At 43.4% G+C, this 12,121-nt stretch overlaps 1 protein-coding gene across 3 annotated transcripts in view; it reads left to right on the top strand.

Moving 5' to 3' along the window:
- The window catches only part of ralgps1 (Ral GEF with PH domain and SH3 binding motif 1), a 733,240-nt gene that overhangs the window by 163,932 nt on the left and 557,187 nt on the right, over window positions 1–12,121 (top strand). The window lies entirely within an intron of this gene.

The following is a 12,121-nucleotide window of genomic DNA, read 5'->3' as shown; positions in this document are numbered from 1 at the left end:
TACTCTCAGATTCATATTAAATCTCCACCTTAAACCTAGTTCTTGATTCTCTGAGGGGAAAAAAGACAGCAAATTCTATCTGTGCCCCTCATGATTTTATACACCTCGACTATTATCCCTTGCTCTCCTACACTCCAATGTGGGGGAAATCCCTCGTCTCAGACCCTTTCAGTCAGGCCAGTGCTTAGATCAGCCAAGTTCAGGCTCTCGTGTTCTAGATACCAACAGTGATCAGCTAAGTAGAGTTGTGTTAACGCCGTGCTCTATTCCAGCTGTGAAGAATCACTGCTAAATATATTGGTACCGTTTCTCAGAGGCTGTTCTATCTTGCTGAGCAGATTATTGTTTTTACTAAAGCTATTTTGACCAAACTTGGCCGTGGCCGTCTGTCTGTTTTGAACTGGTATTAAATGTCCTTCTGTTAAATTCGCTCACGAAGCTGACTTTTGGTTTTGACTTGAACTGTAGCGAAGTCCAAGGTAATGAGAAACAAACGACAAAGCAGAGATGGAGCTACAGTGAGAATCAGTCATGATTTAATTAAATGGTGGTGCAAGTTCAAAGGCCTATGCAGCCTTATCCTGACTCTGTGTCTTGTGTTCTAATGTAACTCTCTCTAAGTAGTCTGTGACTGTTGTTAGAAGTCCAGACCTACATTGACCTCTGATCTGATGAATCTGTTTTGATTATTCAGAATCCCACTCAACTTTCCCAAGCCCTTTTTGGATACCGGTTATAATTTCACTGGATATTTCCTTTGCAAGAGGACAGCTATTTAAAACAAGAGTGTTCTTCCCTGAAACTTTCTCCTCCGCAACTTCATGATCTATGCATCACTTCTCTCTGGTTCCCCATCTCCTTCCCCTTATACTGTGACCCATTATCCTGTCCTGTTAGATGCCTCCTTCGTCCCTTTACCTATCCAGCTACTGTCATCATCTACCCTCCCCCTACCACCTGCCTTTCCCCTCACCTGGTATCGCCTATCACCTACCGGTTTGTGTACCTCCCCCACTGTCCACCACCATATTCTGGCTTTTGGCCCCTTTCTTTCTGATGAAGGGTCTCGGCCTGAAAGTTGGTTGTTCATTTCCCTCCATGGATGCTGCTGTGAGTCAACAGCATTTTGTTTTCCTTGCTCTATATTTCCAGCTTTGGCAGAATCTCTTGTTGTGCTTAAAGACTGTCCATGAAGCTACCAAAATTGGTACTAATATATGTAAGACAGTGTTGAGAAGGTGCAGGGAGATATGCACCACAAAGAAGTTTTTAAACATAGAACATTCTAGTCCAGTACAGGTCCTTTGGCCCACAATGTTGTGCCAGCCCTTTAACTTACTCCAAGATCAATCTAAACCCTTCTCTCCCACATAGCCCTCAGAACCTGAATCAGGTTTAATAACCGGCATGTGTCATGGAATTTATTGTTATGTGGCAGCAGTGCATTGCGATGCACGATTAAAAACTTATATACATAAATTAAATAACTGGAGCAAAAAAAGATTACTGAGGTGCTATTCAAGGGTTCAATGCCCATTTCAGAAATCTGCTGGCAGGGGGGAGAAGAGCCTTTAGACTCCTGCATTTCCTCCCTGATGGTAGCAATGAGAAGAGCACGTGATTGGGGTTCTTAATGATGGATGCCGCCGCCATAAGGCATTACTATTTGAAGATGTTCTGGATATTACAGAGATTAGTGCCCATGACAGAGCTGGCTGAGTTTACAACTTTCTGCAACTTATTTTGGTCCTGTGCAGAAGCCCTGTATTTCACTTTCATCCATGTGTCTACCTGTGAGCCTGTTAAATGTCCCTAATGGATCTGTCTCTATCCTCATATTTAAACCTAAATAATGTTGAATGAATCAGTATCACAATTGCAACTATAAAATAGTAATAAAAATGTAGTTCAACAGTTAAACTATTATTTAGTTTGTGAAGCTGGATTGTTTTTCTGCTCAGGTGTACTGTATGTTGGATGATCTTTGGGTTTCCCATCAGCAGTGTTGTAGGGACGCTGGCACAAGTTATTGGCTCTCAGTGATGCACCATTGTGCTTCTGGAGGGCTGCCCACTTCCTCTGCTTTCTCCCTTGGTACCTTTTTATTGTGTCTCTGAAAGCTGGAGGCCTCCTCCTCTGGTGTGTCTCCAAATATCAGACTTTGCGTTTTATTCCTCTTCAGAGGATTGCCTGCCGAGCTATTACCTGCTGCTTGCAGAAGGACCAATAATAGAGACAGTTGGTGTTGAAAGTCCTTTGGTGCTGTCATTTGTGGGAGCTACTATTTCTGGAATTGATGGCCCTCTTCAGCCAAGTACTGTGTGTGTGTGTGTGTGTGTGTGTGTGTGTGTGTGTTTGTGTGTGTGTGTGTGAGAAATTGCAGAAGCAATGTATTAAGTTTAACAGGAAGGAATCATTTCCCAATAGTTTAGAAGAAATTCAAAAACTTCACTCAGAGCTGGTGAGTCAGTGGAATTTCTTGTCGAAGGAGGTTATAGAAACTTGAAATACTGATAGGCCTAGATAGAGCGGATGTGGAGAGGATGCTTCTTATAGTGGTTGAGTCTAGGACTAGAGGCGGCAGCCTCAGAATAGAAGGACATTCCTTTAGTAAAAAAGAAGAGGAGGAATTTTTACAGCTAAAGGGTGTTGAGCCTGTGGAATTCATTGCCACAGACAGCTGTGGTGGCCAAGTCATTGGATATATTTGAAGCGGAGGTCGATAGGTTCTTAATTAGTAAGGGCATCAAAGGTTATGAAAAGAAAGCAGGGGAATGGGATGAGAAAGATAATAAATCAGCCATGATGGAATGATGGAACAGACTTGATAGGCCAAATGGCCTAATTCTGTTCCTAGATTTTATAGAGGCTGAACCAGGAATTGAACTGGACCAGTCATTGAATTGAAATTGACATTGGGGTATTACAGGAACTGAGGGATATTTAAATAAGTTTGGAATATAGAGTTAAGGTGATAGAAACACCATGATTTTGTTGAATGATGGAGCAGAATTTGAGCATGGCTGAATGGCTGAGCAGGGGTTTCATTCCCCCATCACTGAACTGTTCCACAACCCATGGACTCACTCACTTTCAAGGACTCTTCATCTCATGTTCTTGATAATTATTGATTATTATTATTATTATTTTTCTCTCTTTTGTATTAACACAATTTGCCTTCTGCACACTGGTTGTGTGTCCGCCCTGTTGGGTGCAGTCTTTTATTGATTCTATTATGGTTGTTAGGGTGGTGGGCTGGAGACATGTCTCTACAAAAAGAGGTGTAAGGTTCCTCTACCCTCCACTAGCCTGTAGGTCACCCTCGGGCAAGGTGTAGCACCTGCTTAGCCTTCCGATCAGGGTCACGTGAGGCCATGGGAGCAGGTGGTGGACGGTTATATGAGCAGCCGGTGCATATTACCTGGTTATGTGACCACTGACGCCAGGCAGACAATCTCTGAAGGTTATTGATAATGGCTGGGGTCACCTGTCTTGTAAAGACTCTGCCCAAAAGAAGGCAATGGCAAACCACTTCTGTAGAAAATTTGCCAAGAGGAGTGATGGTCATAGAATGTCCTTGATGGCCTCTGTCATATGACAGGCACATAACGAACGGATGATTATGCTTCTTGGACTTACTGCATATAGGCATCAGTTAGTCTCGAGAAACCATGGATTTGTGCCTTGGAAACTTTTCAGGGCGCAGGCCTGGGCAGGGTTGTATGGGAGACCGGCAGTTGCCCACGCTGCAAGTCTCCCTTCTCCACGCTACCGATGTTGTCCAAGGGAAGGGCAAGGGCTGATACAGCTTGGCACTGGTGTCGTCGCAGAGCGATGTGTGGTTGAGTGCCTTGCTCAAGGACACAACACGCTGCCTCAGCTGAGGCTCCAACTAGCGACATTCAGATCACTAGACCAATGCCTTAACCACCTGGCCACGCGCCAACACACAGTTACTGCGTATGCCTCAAGAAAATGAATCTCAGGTTTGTATATGGTGACATGTATGTACTTTGATAATTAATTTACTTTGAACTTTTGCTGTTCCTTTATCTTTTGTGTTCTTGTGCTTTTATCACATACAATGGGTCACTGGGAATAATGAGCATCTGGAAATTATTGAACAGATGATAGGATGTGGTGAATAGGACAGCAATGTAGGACTGGCAAGTATTTCCAACTTTACGTCAAGTTTAACTGTCAAGTTTAACTTTCGGTAAGAAATCACTCAAATTAAATAAAGGAAACTGACATGTATATCTTCCATCATTTTGACATTTAATTTTTCCAATGTTCAAAGTATTCACTATGGAAAAGAATCTTGGTGATTGTAGTGCTGACTGGCAGCAGACTGAAAAGCTTGAGCATGTAGATATTAAGAAAGAGGTTGTGCTGGAGCTTTTGGAAAGCATCAAGTTGGATAGGTCGCTGGGACCAGGTGTGGTATACCCCAGGCTACTGTGGGAGGCAAGGGAGGAGATTGCTGAGCCTCTGGCGATGATCTTTGAATCATCAATGGGGACGGGAGAGGTTCCAGGGGATTGGAGAGTTGCAGATTTTGTTCCTTTTTTTAAGAAAGGGAGTAGAGATAGCCCAGGAAATGATAGACCAGTGAGTCTTACTTCAATGGTTGTTAAGTTGATGGAGAAGATCCTGGGAGGCAGGATTTATGAACATTTGGAGAGGTATAATATGATTAGGAATAGTCAGCATGGCTTTGTCAAAGGCAGGTCGTGCCTTACGAGCCTGATTGAATTTTTTGAGGATGTGACTAAACACATTGATGAAGGAAGAGCAGATGTAGTGCATATGGATTTTAGCAAGGTATTCAATAAGGTGCCCCATGCATTTATTTATTGAGAAAGTAATGAGGCATGGGATCCAAGGGGACATTGCTTTGTGGATCCAGAACTGGCTTGCCCACAGAAGGCAAAGAGTGGTTGTAGATGGGTCATATTCTGCATGGAGGTCAGTGACCAGTGGTGTTCCTCAGGGATCTGTTCTAGGAGCCTTATTCTTCATGATTTTTTAAATGACCTGGATGAGGAAGTGGAGGGATGGGATAGTAAATTTGCTGATCACACAAAGATTAGAGGTGTTGTGGATAGTGTGGAGGGCTGTCAGAGGACATCGATAGGATGCAGAATTGGGCTGAGAAGTGGCAGATGGAGTTCAACCCAGATAAGTGTGAAGTGGTTCATTTTGGTAGGTCAAATATGATGGCAGAATATAGAATTAATGGTAAGACTCTTGGCAGTGTGGAGGATCAGAGGGATCTTGGGGTCCGAGTCCATAGGACACTCAAAGCAGCTGCACAGGTTGACTCTGTGGTTAAGAAGGTGTATGGTGTATTGGCCTTCGTTAATCGTGGAATTGAATTTAGGAGCCGAGAGGTAATGTTGCAGCTATATAGGACCCTGGTCAGACCCCACTTGGAGAACTGTGCTCAGTTCTGGTTGCCTCACTACAGGAAGGATGTGGAAACCATAGAGAAGGTGCAGAGGAGGTTTACAAGGATGTTGCCTAGATTAAGGAGCATGCCTTATGAAAACAGGTTGTGTGAACTCGGTCTTTTTCCTTGGAGTGACGGAGGATGAGAGGTGACCTGATTGAGGTGTATAAGATGATGAGAGGCATTGATTGTGTGGATAGTCAGAGGCTTTTTCCCAGGGCTGGAATGATTGCCACAAGAGGACACAGGTTTAAGGTGCTGGGGAATAGGTACAGAGGACACGTCAAGGGTAAATTTTTTACTCAGAGAGTGGTCAGTGTGTGGAATGGGCTGCTGGTGGTGGAAGCGGATACGATAGGGTCTTTTAAGAGGCTTTTGGATAGGTACTTGGAGCTTAGAAAATAAATAGAGGGCTGTAGATAAGCCTAGTAATTTCTAAGGCAGCTACATGTTCAGCACAACTTTGAGGGCCGAAGGGCCTTTATTGTGTTGCAGGTTTTCTATGTTCTAAATAAGTTCATTATCAAAGTACATATATGTCACCATATACCACGCTGAGATTAATTTTCTTACGGGCATTCACAGAATTGGTTTATTGTTGTTTCATGTACTGAAATAAAGTGGAAAAGCTTATTTTTGCAAACCATCCGAACAAATCAATTCATAACCTGGGTATACTGAGGTAGTACAAGGGAAGAGGAATGGCAGAATACAGAATATAGTGTTACATATTCAGAGCAAATGCGGTGTAGGTCAGGGAAGTTGCAAGAGCTGTAACAAGGTAGACTGTGATGTACGTATGTTGTGGGCATACAAGTTTGGTCCTGGAATCATGTCAACGCTTGTGGGCTGTCCCCGGCACATCCTCGGACTGTGTTGGCTGTTGAAGCCATTTTGCTGCATGTTTTGATGTACATGTGACAGATATAGCCAACCTTCCTGAGAGTTCTTTAACATTCGTGGTCAATTCAAGAAACTTACATCCCTGGTGATGAACCAAGTTCATTAAGACAATGATCGCAAAGATGTGAATGAGGATACAGAACCTCAGCCTCTAATAAACCATCCCGTGGTTTTGCTTTCAAAAAGCCTGATGTGGAACTCAACTCACACAAGACTGTCACATGTGCAGGGCGATAAGAGGCATAGATCGAGTGCACAGACTGCGTCATTTTTCCCTGGGCAGAAATGGCTAATACAAGGAGTTTTTAAGGTGATTGGAGAGAAGTGTAAGGGGGTGTCAGAGATAAGTTTTTTTTTTACAGAGTGGAGGGTGCATGAAATGTCCTGACAGAGGTAGTGCTGGAGGCAGATACATTAGGGGAATTTAAGAAACCACTGTTAACTGAGAATTTAAGATGGGCAAACTTAATTTTAATTTAATTTTAAATTGGAAATGCAGGCTCTTCCCATTTCGCCAAATTGCACCCACATGATCAATTAACCTACTAACCCACAGTGCCTTTGCACTGTGGGTGGAAACCGGAGCAACCTGAGGAAACCCACGCGGTCATGGGGAGAACATACAGGCAGCAGTGGAATTGAACCCCACTCACTGATACTGTAAAGCATTGCACTAACCAGTACACTTCTGTGCCATGATTGAAAAATGGATGGCTATGTAGGAAGGAAAGGGTTAGATTGATCTTCGTGCAGATTGAAAAGTTGATAAAACCTCGTGAGCCAAGTGACCTCTACTACATTGTCGTGTTCTGTGCTTTGTGCTTAAATGAGGAAGATCATTCTTTTTCATTGTTGATCCATTTGGATTGATAATCCATGTGGTATGGGGCTGAGTGGGATGAGGGATCATCCATGAAGAAATGGCAGAACAGATTCAATGGGCTGAATGGCCTAATTCTGCTCCTATGTGTTATGGTCTTGTAGTCATATAATAACTTACCACTACTTCAGCAAGTAGGGAAAGAGTTATTGTGGCTATCACATGCCAACCACTACATGGTTCGGACAGAGCAAGATCCTAGCCCAGTGGAAAGGTACTGGGTACTGGGCCTCGTCTTGTTGGTACTGGTGCCCTGCTTTTACCAGAAGCCAAATCTCTGGTGTTCAGAAACGTACAGAAGCTGCTCAACTTGATGTAAGCAAGTAAAGAAGAGAACATTATGGAAACTATTTTAATTTTCTTCTACTGATTCCAATTCTTCTCTATAATGCATCACAGTACCTAGGCATCACTAACTTGCTTTTTGTGGGTGCTGGCTATACAGAAATTGTCTGGCACATTTCCTACACCACAACATTAAATACTCTTTTAAGAACACTTACAGGGATTTTGGAGTTCAGTCCTGTGTCCTCTGTAAGAAAGCTTGTAAAAGAAAATGTCTGGGTTTCCTCTGGTTTTCCCAATGCAAAAATGTAACAATTAGTAGGTTATTTAGAGAAGAGAGAAATTGCCTTACAACTTTTTGCTGTTGATGTTTTTGTAGAAGGCAATTTCTTTTTTACGTAGTCAAGTTGCTAGCTTGGCGCTCAACCCAAAGCAAAGCGTGCACGGGAATCAGCTAGTTTTGAACTTGGGGCCTTCCACCCCAAAGTCCAGCGCTGATGCGACTATAACATAGTCCAGCTAACAGTAGGTTAAGTGGTCCTTCTAAATTGTCCCGTGATTAGTCTTGTTAAGTTTTGTAATTAATTTAAAGGAAAAAATGGAGAGTGTGAAATGAGGGTCCACTAAGTTTTTACTTTAAGTGAGCATGCATGTGTCACGTGCTGGTGTGATGACGCATGTCATTTATGTACTTTTACACATAACCCGTAATGCATTATGTAAATAACATAAGAATGCTCAGTCAAACAATATATTTACACCATTACTGAAATATTAAATACACAACTGGGCTAGTATTAAGTAGGTGGGTTGCTGGGCTGTGTCGACTGATGAGCTGGAAGAAGTGTTCCGTGCTATAACTCTAAATAACTTGGCGTTTCTATAGAGGTTGGTAACATGAAGAATGGTGTTCTGTATATAAAGTTCGACTTTCCATTAAAATCTAATCTGGATCTTTGCCAGTGCATGTGAAGGTATGGTGATGAATAAACAGTCTGTTTTATCTTTTCAGATCACCCTGTGCCTGGCGGGGTGAGTGATCATTTTGGCATTCTGGGACTACGCCACTTGCTCAGTACCTCATTTCTCTATTGTGGATAATTGATAATACTCATGGTATAGTCAGGCTTTAATGTCTTAAATTATTTTAATTTTTTTTATTATATTGAGGTACAGCACAGAGCAGGCCTTTCCGGCACCGCCCAGCAATTTAATCGGTTTAATCCGCGCCTAATTGCAGGACAGTTTACGATGACCTGTTAACCCACCGACTGTTATGTCTTTGCACTGTGAGAGGAGGACGGCCGCGGGAAGAGCGTGCAAACTCCTTACAGGCAGCGGAGGGAATTGAAACCAGGTCGCCTGTACCGTAAAGTGTTGTGTTCACCACTACACTACCGTGATGCCCTTATCTGAACTAAGCAATCAATTTACTAAAGCTAAGCATTAAATTAACTTGGGTGCTGAGCTGCAGACGAGAGATTGTTATGAATTTGATATATTGGGGCAGGAGAGCAGGGTTGGGGGTTATTTATTTAGCAGAACAGCATGGAGTAGTCCCTTCTGGCCTTTTGTGTCATGCTGCCCCAGTAACCCCTGACAAAGCTAAACCCTGAACTAATCATGGGACAACTTGCAGTGATCACCTTTGGACTGTGGGAGGAAACCGGAACACCCAGTGAAAACCCATGCATTCCTTGGGGAGCATGGACGGAGACTTCTTACTGAACAGTGCAGAAATTGAACCCCCAACTCCAGAGTGCCCGGAGCTATGATAGTGTTGCGCTAACTGCTAATCTTACTGTGGCACCCCATCAGTCATAACAGGCAGACTTGATGGGCTGAATGGTCTCATTCTGCTCCTGTGTCTTATGAGCTCCCCATTGGAGTTGGTTTTTAATGCCCCACGTACGGAGATGCAGTGAAAGTTGTTCCCTCCAGTGTGCCCTCCAGACAGATGATACCGTACACAGGTTTATCAGGGTTGGAAAAGAAATAGCATGCGGAATATAGAGCAGCAGCTACAGAGAAAGTGTGGTGTGCATTGTCAGGCTTTTGTCGTTCCCGCCTGCTGGGAGGAGATCAGCAATGCACTGTCCCAAGCCTGGCAATGACAGGAGGAGGGTTTGGCAAGGGGCTACCAGCCCTCGTTAAAAACCCTGAGCTATAGAAACACCAGCAGAAGTTCCAAAGACCTCCTCTCTGGGAGAGGAACGATCTGCGGAGACTGACACAGCAGAGAGGATTCTGGCGAGTTGCTGTTGGCGGCCCATGCCCCAGCAAAAGGGGCGACGGGCTTTAGAAGAAGACTGATGGGAGGGGAGAAGAGGAACACTTGGGTGGGTGGGGTGCTTTCCTGAGGCCGTGGGATGTGTTGGTGAAGGTGATGGAGGGCAGGTTGGCTTGTGTCGTTGACTGGGCTGCATTCACAACTCTCTGCAGATGGCAAGCTTCTTGCTTCAGCCTTTTTTTTAAAGAAGAAATTAACATTTCAAATCCTGGCACACTTGTGCAGCAGTCATTAATGTTGGGTTTTATTTACCAAGAACAATGACAACAACAAATACTGTGGCTTGAAACGTAACTGAATATGTTGGGGTCACGCAGCACCCATGGAGAGAGAAACAGCGTTAACTTGTAGAGCAGAACCGAAGGACTGAATGGACTTATTCTATTCCTTTGTCTTATGATTGGAGTGCTGTACTTTCATTCTGACACAGTCTTTGAACTGGAGCATTAACTTATTTTTTCTCTCGCTCCCTTGTCCACAGATCACAGGTTGATAGGTTGGTTGAAAAGGCATATGGTGTGTTGGCCCTCATTAATTGGGCGATTGAGTTCAAGAGAGATGAAGTAATGTTGCAACTTCATAAAACCATACAGACCATGCTTGGAATATTGTTTTCAGTTCTGATCGTTTCATTATAGGAAAAATGTGGAAGCTTTAGAAGGAGCGCAGAGGAGATTTACCAGGATGCTTCCTAGATTAGAGAGCATGGCTCATGAGGGAACGTTGAGTGGCTATTCTCTTTAGAGTGAAGGAGGTTGAGAGGTAACTAGATAGAGGTGTACAGGATGATAGGAGGCATAGATCGAGTGGATAGCCTGAGACAATTCTCCAGGGTGGAAATGGCTGATATGAGGGAGTATAAGTTTAAGATTATTGGAGAAGGCTGTAGGGAAGGATGTCATAGGTAAGTTTCTTACACAGAGAGTGGAACAAACTGCCAGGGGTGCTGGTAGAGGCAGGTACATTGGGGACATTTAAGAAGCTCTTAGAAGCTTAAGAAGCACACTTACGGTAGAAAAATGGAGGGCTATGTAGGAGGGAAGGGTTAGATTGATCTTGGAGTCGGTTAAAAGGGTTGTGCTGTAATGATAAATGTTCTAGGCATACAGTGTTTCCAGAATTTTCTGTTTAGTTTTTTTTTCTTCCAGTATTTGGAGTTTTGCTTCTCGAGTGCTCTGTTCTTTGTAAGCATCTTTTATGTGATTCCAACAAGATAGGGATGTTTCTTTTAAACTTAATATAAAAGTTGGCTCAGAGGGTGCATTAACTTGGTTACGCTGCCTGCGTTTCATCTGCTGCCTTTAATTTCTCCGTCGGGTTAAGAGCATCAATCACATTTGATATTTTGTCATTCTGCAATCCTTCCATCTGAAGCTAGTGCTGAAGAGCATCAAACAGCATGCCAGGAAAGCTCTTTCATGTAGAGGAGCTACTTTAAAAGAAAACGCAGGAGATCTTGAATTAAAATCATTAATTCAGCCTTATGACATTATTACCCAATAGCCATTATACTCCACAGAATTTACTCTGGTAAAACTATTCCGTGGAGCTTGGCTCCTGGCTGTTACCCTGTGCTAATGGCATTGTGCTGATTATTATCTCAGTATGGGCGCTCTTCTGTATCTGTGATGTAGAATGATTTTCCTTAAAATGTCCAGTGCTGATAATTTTTTTTAGCAGAACCCAAAGCCCATTTGTCAAGTTGGATAGCTCATAATGTCTATAGAGAAGGGATGTAATTAATTGTTTACCAGGGCTACATTTTCATACTCGTGTAGTGCCCTGGTTAAGCTTTCCACTGCTATGCTGTGAGGTAGCTTCTATTAGCAGTTTTCTGTAAAAGCAGTGTGTCATGCTGGGAAGTGCATTTTGCCCTTGGCCAAGATAAAGACCAATGTTGTCCATCTCGGGAATGTGAGTCAGGCAGTCAGAATTGGGGGATGTGAGAGAAGGTTCCAGAGAGCTGTGAGGAAGAGTTTTCTGAAGGACAGTAGTCCGGTTTGAGGTTTTTTGGTGGGAGCTACAGAGCGGGGCAGAAGGGAAGATGCTGCAAAATGCCACTGGAAAATGGGTCCCCATTGCGAGAAATGCCTTGTGTAGATGAATGGCTCCAAGGAGAAAGGGCCAATACTCCTGTGTGTGAGAGAGAGCGAGAGAGATTGCTCGAGACGGTCTTCGAGGGGAGTTCAAAAATGTGACGGGCATTTTCACCATAGGTCCAGCCCATGAGTAAGAGATAAACTCTTGAATACTCCAGTAGGAGCTCCAGTGGTTCTTGCACATTGGACTGGTTTAACTGTAATGAGTTATT

This window comes from Hypanus sabinus, chromosome 18, assembly GCF_030144855.1.
Source record: "Hypanus sabinus isolate sHypSab1 chromosome 18, sHypSab1.hap1, whole genome shotgun sequence".
NCBI lineage: Eukaryota > Metazoa > Chordata > Chondrichthyes > Myliobatiformes > Dasyatidae > Hypanus > Hypanus sabinus.
The sequence above is the reverse complement of the archived record's forward strand: the minus strand, read 5'-3'. Positions and strand labels throughout refer to the sequence as shown.